General features: G+C 42.5%; 1 non-coding gene across 1 annotated transcript; it reads right to left on the bottom strand.

The window, feature by feature from the left end:
* Nucleotides 1-11,059: 11,059 nt before the first annotated feature.
* Trnas-cga (transfer RNA serine (anticodon CGA)) lies at nt 11,060-11,134 on the bottom strand. Its single transcript has one exon. It is a non-coding gene; the product is annotated as a tRNA-Ser (tRNA).
* Between the last annotated feature and the right edge of the window lie 343 nt (nt 11,135-11,477).

Here is an 11,477-nt window from a genome sequence, read left to right as displayed (position 1 = left end):
GGAATACTGTGTTTGATCACTAAGCCTGTAATTCTGTCAGTTGGCAAAAGACCAGGGACATCAGCTGATCGGCAAAGATGGCCTCTTGAAAAGGGCCTACAGGATGAAACAAGGCTAATGTAGCGTAACCGAATTAAATCAGGTGAGGCCGAGGTAATTACATTAGGAAATGAGACACTGTAAGTAGAAGGTGAGTTCTGCAATTCGGGCAATGGTAACAACTGCGGTTCTGAAACAATTTTTTTTACTGCGAATATAAATTCAAGTGTTTGCTAATCCTAGTCTCAAACATTCATATGGAGTGTAGCCTCGTACAGAACTAAAACGTGAATGAGAAACAGTACAGATCGGAAGGGGATAGAAGCTTTCGAAACGCAGTACTACAAGAGAATGCTGAAAATCAGGTGGGTGGATTGCATAACTAATGAGGAAATAACGAATCGACTAGGGGGAAAAAATTGTGAGACAGCTGTACTAAAAGAAGGAACCGGTTGATAGGATGGTTAATTGTAAGTAGGCTGTTTAGGTTTTTCTATTGGTAACGCCACCGCCACGTAGCGCTTTGTATGAAAATCACTGGCTGTGCCGTGTGCAGTCTGTGGCTGGTTGGCATTGTTGTAATACTCGCCATTGTAGTGTTGGGCAGCGGCAGCTGGATGCTAACAGCGCGTAGCGTTGCGCAGTTGGAGGTGAGCCGCCAGCAGTGATGGACGTGGGGAGTGAGATGGCGGAGTTTTGAAATTTGTAAGAATTGGTGTCACGAACTGATATATATATATTATGACTATTAAGGTAAATACATTGTTTGTTCTGTATTAAAATCTTTCATTTGCTAACTATGCCTATCAGTAGTTAGTGCCCTCAGTAGTTTGAATCTTTTATTTAGCTGGCAGTAGTGGCGCTGGCTGTATTGCAGTAGCTTGAGTAACGAAGATTTTTGTGAGGTAAGTGATTTGTGAAACGTATAGGTTATTGTTAGTCAGGGCCATTCTTTCGTAGGGATTTTTGAAAGTCAGATTGCGTTGCGCTAAAAACTATTGTTTGTCAGTTTAAGCACAGTCGTGTACAATTTTTCTAAGGGGACGTTTCATAATGAGGTATAAAGAAATAGTCAGTTTGGTTGTGAAGGGAAGTTTTGGGTGTGGATAAGGTAGGAGGCGGAGGATTGTTACATTTTGAGGGAAGACCAAGACTTCATTACTGAAAAAAAGTGGATGTACGTGGGGGTAAAGAGAATCGACCATTAAGGAAGCGGCTTGTAAGACTGAAAACTGCGATATTTTCCGTAACAGAAGTAGTAGCAGTGGGCGTACTTAGCTCTACCATCTGCGTGGAAACTACAAGATTACTTGGAAGTAAAGTCAGAGGTGAACACACGGCAGGGTAGCTTCATGACACACTGTCGATAGGATTACAAAATCACGACTGAGATAGCAAGCACACATCCTACTCAACCTGGACGACTACGCGCTAGAGCAAAATAGCCCCAGAGGTGTAGCTAAGAGGGGAAGAGGCAGGTTTTTGACTTATACGAAGGTCGTACAATAAGTAATGTCCCACGTTTTTTCCAACAACAAAAAAGCCATTAATATACATAGACAAACGCCCTTGTTGGAGCTTCACATTTGATGTTTGTTCTGTGCGCCGGTGAAGTTTCGAACCGTTCTGGAAGAGCCATCGTACAGCGTCAAAATGGCGTCTACATACGACTCACGTTACAAGCAGCGTGCTGTTATTGAATTCTTGTGTGCAGAAAAAGAAACCGTGGTGAAGATCCATAAACGTTTGTGTGCAGGGTATGGCGATGCTGCGGTTTATAGTACAGTTGGGCGAAGAGTAACGGCCTCAGCAAATGCAGATACAAAGCTCCATAATCAGCCACGCTGGGTACGTCCTGTCACAGCCACTGCTCCAGACGTGCTGAATCGTGCGGATGTGCCGACGGGCACATCACAACTCGTCAGTTGGCTCTACAGTCGACGGTCAGCATTGGAAGCGTGTCTGCAATGATCGGGACTCTCGGATATACAAAGAGGTGCTCTCGATGGCTTCCAGGAATGCTCACAGCGAATCAATAGGTACAAAGAAAGGTCATTTCATCTGAATTGTTGGAGCGTTTTGAGACCGACTGATCGTTACGGGGGACGAAAGCTTGGTGCTCCACTTTACGCGTGAAACAAAATGACAGTGCATGGAGTGACAGCATCCTGATTCACCACAAGAGAAGAACTTCACGACAGCCCCCTCTGCCGGAAAAGTCATGGTGACAGTCTCCTGGGATTTTGACGGCTTCATTCTCATGGATGTGGTCTCAAGAGGGTCAAGTATCAATTGACAGGCACACGTGAAGACTCTAAATAAACTCAAGAACCGTTTCCGTCGTGTTCAATCGGACAAGAGTCCGGCAGAAATCTTGTTCCACCACGATAATACATGCCAAAAGTATGAGAACCCGGGAACACATCGCGAAATTGGGTTGGACATCATTTCCTCATCCGCCCTACAGTCCACCCCCGGACTTCTATCTCCTTGGGCCACTTAAAGGTCCTCTCCGGGGAACACACTTTTAAGATGAAGTCATACAGTGAAAACATGGCTACGCCTACAGGGCAAAAGCTTTTACCAGCAGAGTATACATGCTCTTCCACAACGTTGGCGTACGGCCGTATAACGTGTTGCAAACTACGTAGAAAAATAGGACATGGACAATACATGTCGATGGATATTGTGGTCAAATTCTGACTCTTAACAATGAATACGTTCTGAGAAAAAAATGTGGGCCATTACTTATTGAACGACCATCGTCGTTCGTCCCAGAGTGCAGGAACGAGAAGGGCATCAGCCAGCAGACTGCATACCAATGAAGCGAAAAGTGTCCCGACGTTACCAAAGGCTGCTCTGTGTGACGGACCTGTTCGAGGTGCGGCAGCGACCATCCATCAGTTGGCAGCCGTGATGCTGTGGGAATGGAGCTCCTCACCCAGGGGATGTGGGGATCGCGGATTTGTACACCGTTAGTAGGCCATTTAAAAGAACATAATGTGGAAATAGTAAGGTGCGCTACTCTGACAATTCCGAGTAAAACGCAAGAGAAGTTTTACGCGTCTATTATGTAACATCTGTATGTACGTATTCATGGTTGTCAAGTCAGCACTGTAGCTCAGCGTGTTCGGTCAGAGGGTTAGCAACCCTCTGTAATAAAAAATTGGGTTAATGGGACGACGATGAACTTGAACAAGCCTCATGGAACGTCCGCCCCGAAAAAAATTAAGCGAACAAAATGAGATAAAAAAAAAGTGGCTAGCGTTCGAGCTTCGTAAGATGAAGGTTTGTAAGGCGTCGGTTCGACTCCCGCTCAAACTTTTATTTTTGTGATATCCGATAAATTTGCACCTACACTATTCGTTCCTGCTACATTAGCGACGTCTCACCTCTATGTAGATTAACTGCCAAATGCGGCCTGCCTCTGTTTTTGCGGCTAGAAGCGTCGTGGTACAAAGTAGATCTGGGCATCTTCCCAGACTGCATGTACAAGGGATTTGGCAAATCGCGACAGGCATACATTTTCAGGAAAACTCTATGCTCTTCTTCGTTTATTTGTAGATAGTTATAAATATCTTTTTTCTAGCAAATAACTTTTATTAAAAATAGTAAGTAGTCAAATAACATGAAATTCACTAAAACTTCATTCAAATACACGTTTTCTTTATTTATATTACCTCTCAAATGACATATACATTAAATAATGTGACATATGATGAAAGAGTATACATTAAAAATTAAGTCTGAGCGGGAGTCGAACTGTCGCTTCGTACACATTTGATTTACGAGGCTCGAACGCTAAAAACTTCTTTTTATCTCATTTTGTTCTTTATTGGTCGTTGTATTTGTTGGAGGCGGACGTCCCATGACCCTTATTCAAGTTCATCCTTAATTCATTCACTCAGTTTTCTATCACAGAGATCAGCTATCCCTCTGACCCAATATGCAGAGCTACCGTACCGGCTGATATACCGGGTGATCAAAAAGTCAGTATAAATTTGAAAACTTAATAAACCACGGAATAATGTAGATAGAGAGGTAAAATAGGAGGAACAAAGTTAGAACAGGTGGACGGTTTAAGGTACTTAGGATGCATATTCTGACAGGATGGCAACATAGTGAAAGAACTGAAAGCGAGGTGTAGCAAAGCTAATGCAGTGAGCGCTCAGCTACGATCTACTCTCTTCTGTAAGAAGGAAGTCAGTACCAAGACTAAGCTATCTGTGCACCGTTCAGTCTTCCTACCAACTTTGTTGTATGGGAGCGAAAGCTGGGTGGATTCAGGTTACCTTATCAACAAGGTTGAGGTTACGGATATGAAAGTAGCTATGATGATTGCAGGTACTGGTAGATGGGAACAATGGCAGGAGGGTGTCCACAATGAGGAAATCAAAGAAAAACTGGGAATGAACTCTATAGGTGTAGCAGTCAGGATGAACAGGCTTATATGGTGGGGTCATCTTACACGCATGGGAGAAGCAAGGTTACCCAAGAGACTCATGGGTTCAGCAGTAGAGGGTAGGAGGAGTCGGGGCAGACCAAGGAGAATGTACCTGGATTCGGTTAATAATGATTTTGAAGTAATAAATTTAAGATCAGAAGAGGCACCAATGTTAGCACTGAATAGGGGATCATGGAGGAATTTTATAAGGGGGGGGCAATGCTCCAGACTGAACGCTGAAAGGCATAATCAGTCTTAAATGATGATGATGGTTCTAATAAAACCCCATGTCATTCAAAGCATGTGTGTCAATTTGACCCTCTCTATCTACATTATTCCGTGATTTATTAAGTTTTCAAATTTTTACTGACTTTTTGATCACCCGGTATATTAAATAATTTGACGAGTGATGTGAAAAATATATATTAAGAATTAAATCTGAGCGAAAGTCGAATCGACGCTTCATACATTTTTTTTTTTATCTTCCAGGTGCCCAAGTGTGGCAAGGTTAGCAACCCAAGGTCTGGCCACCATGTCCCCCCCCTCCCCAGGAACCAAGGAAAGCGTAGGGAACTTGCAGCTGAGGAACATCGTTTACTTATTTATTTTTCTTGTCCTTCTTTTTTATTTTTATTCATTTATTTATTTTTGTCATTAAGACCACTGCGAATGTCAGGAAACGGCGTCACACAATGAGGAAGGCGCAGCAAGACGTCGGGCTAATTGGGACTACGAAACGTATAATTTTTCCGAGACAAACATTCCAATTACTAGTGAATACATCGGTTCTAAGTGTGGAAGAGACGGGGATCAACTCTTCATGACCAAAACACTCCATCTCAGGGGAGAGTTAACGGAGACATCTAAACTTTCATGGTGGTATCTATATCGTGTCTCCCTACCACTTTCGCGCAACGACGCTCTGAGCGTGTTTTTTAGGGAATTGACTAGTTTGAACCTGGGACCTGTTCCTGGTAAGGAGACGCCAGACCACACATGACATGTAGAATTCAGAAGAGTTCAGTGAGACGAGCGATGATATAACCAAATACTTAATGATCTCAGCGTCAGCTCCACTGCACTCCCTGTAAAAGAATCTTAATACTAACTAAATTTAGTGGAAGGGGTTCAAGGCTTTCCTATTTTTAGTTAGCTGGTAAAATAACGTCGAAAAAGCAGTTAAGTTTACGACTGGAAATTTTATTCTACTCACAAAACATTGTTTATAAATTGCACTATTGATAAAGGAAATGTTTTAATACAGGATGGTAAAAACCAACTGCGTTCAGCAAAAATGTGAACGAATATTCCCAGAGTGGGTTTCCAAGTTCTACAATCGATCGAAGGATGACCTACGCCATATCACATCTATAATCTAGGTTTAATTTAAGTTTCACAAAAGAGAAAACTATCAAAATGGTCTACAGTGACCCTCAATTATCTTCAATTACTTATTTAACTTGTCGTAAATTACAGTGGACGATGTGGCTTCTCAATAACTATATAAAAGAAAAATCATCGCATTTCAGATCTGTTCTTCAAGTGGCAAATGTGAACACCATGAGCTTTAATTTACGATCGACACTACTATTACGCAAAAAGGGGGTGAAACAGATGAGAGTTCTGAGTGAAGCCTTATGCGCTCAAAAATGCGGCATCGCGTGCGTTCATTACCTTGTCGGTGTTTAGCAAGCGTCAGGGCAGCGGCGAGCAGTACAGCTCCGCTCACCTCGCCATCTCGGAACTAACTCTCTCCTAAATACTCCTTACTACAATTTACCGAAGTTGGTTTAAAAAAACTATCTGACTGTGTTTTCATCTGACCAATCAGGATCTCAATGTTAACCTTCAGCTCTGCCTACCAAAATTCTGTCTATCCAATGAGAAACGTTATACTTTTCGTGGTAGGGCAATGTTTTTAAAGTTTGCAACGTAACAGAGACGCTAAAAAGTCTCACGCTAAAACCTGCAGCTGGTGTGGTCCTTATAGCGTTATCGTAAGATCTACACTGTTCTTCTGGAGGGCTCTATCTTTTAACATGGGCTGGGGGGTGGTCCTTGACGTACCTGAGACGCGAAAAAGTCTCACGCTAAAACTTGCGGGTGGTAGTGGCCCTTTTTGTGTTATCGTAAGATCTATACTGCTTTTCTGGAGGGCTCTAGCTTTTAACATGGGCATGGGGGTGGTCCTTGACGTAACAGAGACGCGAAAAAGTCTCAAGCTGAAACCTGCGGGTGATAGTGGCCCTTTTTGTGTTATCGTAAGATCTATACTGCTTTTCTGGAGGGCTCTAGCTTTTAACATGGGTTGGGGGGTGGTCCTTGATGTAACAGAGACACGAAAAAGTCTCACGGCTGGCTGGCGGCGTGGGTGTCCAGTCCGTCCCTTATCGTAGGGCCTTCTAGCTTAACACGGTTCTGCTCTCGGCTTCTGTTCTCGTTTCTCCTCTCGGAACTGCGTCGGTCTCACGGTGGGAAGGTACGACAGGCATTTAGGCATTCTTGTGTTAGTCTGTGGTATTCCATTTGCTCACTCGTTACTCGTATTACTTTGGTTAATTTAATGTCACGATTTATTCTGAGCTATGTGACATACTACTGGATTTGCTTATCATGTCAGGGTTTTCATGGAAGGTGTTGGATTTGCCTGACACCTTACAGACACTACAAAGCAAATTGCAGAAAAATTGTTTGTCTTTTGGATTGCGGACAACTGCACAATGGTGTTCATTAAGGAACAGCCAAAAGTCAAGTATACTTTTCTCGCACCACTTGACTGCTATGAACTCTAACCTCTAGCTGCTACGCACAGATGTTGTTGTTGTGGACTTCAGTCCAGAGACTGGTTTGATGCAGCTCTCCATGCTACTCTATCTTCATCTCCCAGGACCTACTGTAACCTACATCCTTCTTAATTTGTTTAGTGTAACCGTCCCTTTGTCTCCCTCTGCGAGTTTTACCCTCCACGCTGCCCTCCACGTTTTGTGACCCCTTGATAGCTCATAACATGTCCTAACACCGATCCCTTCTTCTAGTCAATTTGTGCCACAAATTTCTCTTCTGCCCAATTCTATTCAGTACCTCCTCATTAGTTATGTGATCTATCAATCTAGTCTTCAGCATTCTTATGTAGCACCAGATTGCGAAAGATTCTATTCTCTTCTTGTCTAAACTATTTATCGTCCGTGTTTCACTTCCATACATGGCTACATTCCATACAAATACTTTCAGAAACGACTTCCTGATATTTAAATCTATACTCGATGTTAACATATTTCTCTTCTTCAGAAACGCATTCCTTGCCATTGCCAGTCTAGATTTCATATCCTCTCTACTTCGACCATCATCAGTTATTTTGCTCCGCAAATAGCAAAACTCCTTTACTACTTAAAGTGTTTCATTTCCTAATATAATTCCCTCAGCATCACCCGACTTAATTCGACTACATTCCATTATCCTCGTTTTGCTTTTGTTGATGTTCATCTTATATGCTCCTTTCAAGACACTGTCCATTCCGTTCAACTGCTCTTCCAGATCCTTTGCTGTCTCTGACAGAATTACAATGTTATCTTCGAACCTCAAAGTGTTTTTTCTTCTCCATGGATTTTAATACCTACTGTTTTTGTTTCATTTACTGCTTGCTCGATATACAGATTGAATAACATCGGGGATAGGCTACAACCCTGTCTCACACCCTTCCCAACCACTGCTTCCCTTTCATGTCTCTCGACTCTTATAACTGCCATCTGCTTTCTGTAGAAATTGTAAATAGCCTTTCGCTCCCTGTATTTCACCCCTGTCACCTTTATAATTTGAAAGAGAGTGTTCCACTTAACATTTTCAAAAGCATTCTCTAAGTCTACAAATGCTAGAAACTTAGGTTTGCCTTTCCTTAAATTATTTTCTATGATAAGTCTTAGGGTCAGTATTGCCTCACGTGTTCCAACATTTCTGCAGAATCCAAACTGATCTTTCGCACAGATATATCACGTATAAAACAGACGCGTAAAACTTCTCTTGTGATTTTCTCGGAATTATCAAAGTAGCGCACATTACTACTTGACACATTATGTTGTTTTAACGGCCTAGTAAAGGTGTACAGAGTTTGACGTAAACATGTGATGCCAACGTCGCGGCCTCTCCTTGTGAGAACGGTGTCCAATCGTTTGTACAGTTCAGGGGCCATGATCAATGGTGGTGACCTAAGTGTAGTTGTTGTCTTTCAAAAAAACTTGCATTCCATTTCGTCTCATTCCACTTTTCTTTCAATTACTTTCTGTACTAGAATAGTATTTCTTTTTATGTGTGGTCCCACTTCCATCGAAGCACGTTACTTGGCAGTGGCACACGTCCTGCGAAAGTTGTTTTCCTCCGTATGTTTTGCACACCAGTATGTCATACAAGATCTCTCTTTTTAACTTGAGACAACTGAATATCTTGAAAACGACGCATAGTACGAAAAATATGTTCTAGGTGAGAAGTTAATAGTAGTAAAGAGGACATGTGTCCGTCCTACAACTGACCACGTACTAAACTTCCCTCCTGCGTGGAGGGTCTAACAACCATATCACAACAAAGCTCAAAATTTAATAACGATTGTAGTGTTGCTCACGCTGCTAAATACTGCATTTTCGGGCAACAACAAAGTTGTTATGTGGCAGGTGTCATTAGAGCACAGTTAATAAAGTCATTTCATGTCATAATGAATGAACTAGGCACTCATCTTTTCGTGATTCCCACGCTGGTCTCGTTGTAAAATCATGGCTCAGTCGTCGAAAATCTAGGTGGTGATGATTCCAAGCTCGGATGCAAAGAGGCCTAGGTTTTATTCTGCTATATTCAAAAGTTTTATAGATGTGTTTCACAAACCATTCTTGAAGATTAAACCTTTGAAAGTTAGCACCATGGTGATATAAAAAAATAATCAGCAATCCGAATTTAAGTTACACTTCTTTTTTATTACTTTTGCTGCAATATCACGTATCACACAAAACATCACTTCACAATACAAAACATACTTGAAAACGTCTTCCTCACTGTTAAAGTTCATATTTTTATAAAATGGCTACAATACGCGTCTTTCCAACATGACATCCAAGATTTGACTTCCTCCAGGTCCGACTCTCTGACTAACTAACTAATAATCGCTTACACGCCCATAAATCAGAGTTACTAGTACGTCAATGATCATAGTGACAAAAGAAACAATACACATAAGAATAATTTCATTGCAATATAAACATATCGATGTATCAAAATACCTCTACATGAATGAAATCAAATCTGAATGTTGTCTCAGAAATATGTCAACAACTTTACAGAAAAAAATGGTTCAAATGGCTCTGAGCACTCCCCTAGACTTAACTTCTGAGGTCATCAGTCGCCTAGAACTTAGAACTACTTAAACCTAACTAACCTAAGGACATCACACACATCCATGCCCGAGGCAGGATTCGAACCTGTGACCGTAGCAGTCGCGCGGTTCCGGACTGAGCGCCTAGAACTGCTAGACCACCGCGGCCGGCCAACTTTACAGAAACACAGTAGAATATTGCTGGTATCGAGAGGTTGAGTTGAGGTGTGGTAATGGTTACGTAATTCAAGTACCATTACAAGGGGGTGGAGGTCAAGTGGAAACACCCGCATGTTTATTGTATATTTGTATTCTAAGCCACAAATACGTACCGTTTACCCAAACCATAGTTTTCTATTCGTGGTAGATGGCGCTGTAATCAACAAATATCAGGAGTCCCTGCTTTTGCAATTAAGATCCGTTGCATTTGATTCTACATTCATTTACAATGTAAATGTAAACCTTTGTGTTCTAACTGTTCATGTTTAGTTTCAAAATTTACATTAATGTTGCAAATTTGATAGTACAATAAGGTTACTGGTTTCATTGTGTCACTACAAACTACGTTTATCGTGATGCAGGAACAACGACGTGGACTTAATAGTTTTTTGTTCCCTTCGGGATTCTTGATATCGATGAGTCCCCTCGCCTCCCACCAATGGAGTGCTTGATTTCGGTGAGTATGCGTGGCAGGTGCGCCTGGCATTATCACTTCGTGGAGTTTTCTCCTCACTCCAGTGGTTGTGGTTTGTATTCCACCAGTCGCCGTGTAGCGGCCACCGCGACAGTTACGACGGCTGGATGGGGAACACACATCGAAACCAGTCAACCTGATGGGGGGGTCCGAGGGGCGACCACCGAAACCAAGCATTTCGATGGTTTCGTGACCCATTACGATCAACCCGTAAGGAACAGATGACTACGTTACCATACAAGCAGCTTATCTGACAGCGATCTCTGCGTCTAGCCGTCTTATCTGTACTGTACAACCACATCTGCAAACACTCAAGTAACTTTTGAACATCAGTGTGATTTACATTGTAAAATAATATGTAGAATCAGATGCGTAGGTTCTTAATTGCAAAAGCAGGCACACTTGATCCTCCCTTATCTGTAAACGAGGGCTACGAAGTGCAGTAGTACGACGGCCTACACCATCGAATGCTACTCATTACTCGTCACAAATAAAACAGCCCATGAAACTTCCTGGCAGATTAAAACTGTGTGCCGGGCCGAGACTCGAACTCGGGACCTTTGCCTTTCGCGGGCAAGTGCTCTACCAACTGAGCTACCCAAGCGCGACTCACGCGCCGTCCTCACAACTTTACTTCGGCCGGTACCTCGTCTCCTACCTTCCAAACTTAACAGAAGCTCTCCTGCGAACCATGCAGAACTAGCACTCCTGAAAGAAAGGACATAGCGGAGACATGGCTTAGCCACAGCCTGGAGGATGTTTCCAGAATGAGATTTTCACTCTGAAGGAAGTTTCATATCAGCCAGGAAGTTTAATATCAGCGCACACTCCGCAGCAGAGTGAAAATCTCATTCTGGAAACAGCCCATGATCACTCTTCAAATTGTGAAACGCAACTCTTCTACTGCATGTTCTCCGATTTCCGTATCTCTCGCGAGTGGTTGTCCG

Source organism: Schistocerca gregaria, chromosome 9, assembly GCF_023897955.1.
Source record: "Schistocerca gregaria isolate iqSchGreg1 chromosome 9, iqSchGreg1.2, whole genome shotgun sequence".
NCBI classification, from domain to species: domain Eukaryota; kingdom Metazoa; phylum Arthropoda; class Insecta; order Orthoptera; family Acrididae; genus Schistocerca; species Schistocerca gregaria.
Note: the sequence above shows the minus strand (reverse complement) of the source record. Positions and strands in the feature narration are given on the sequence as shown.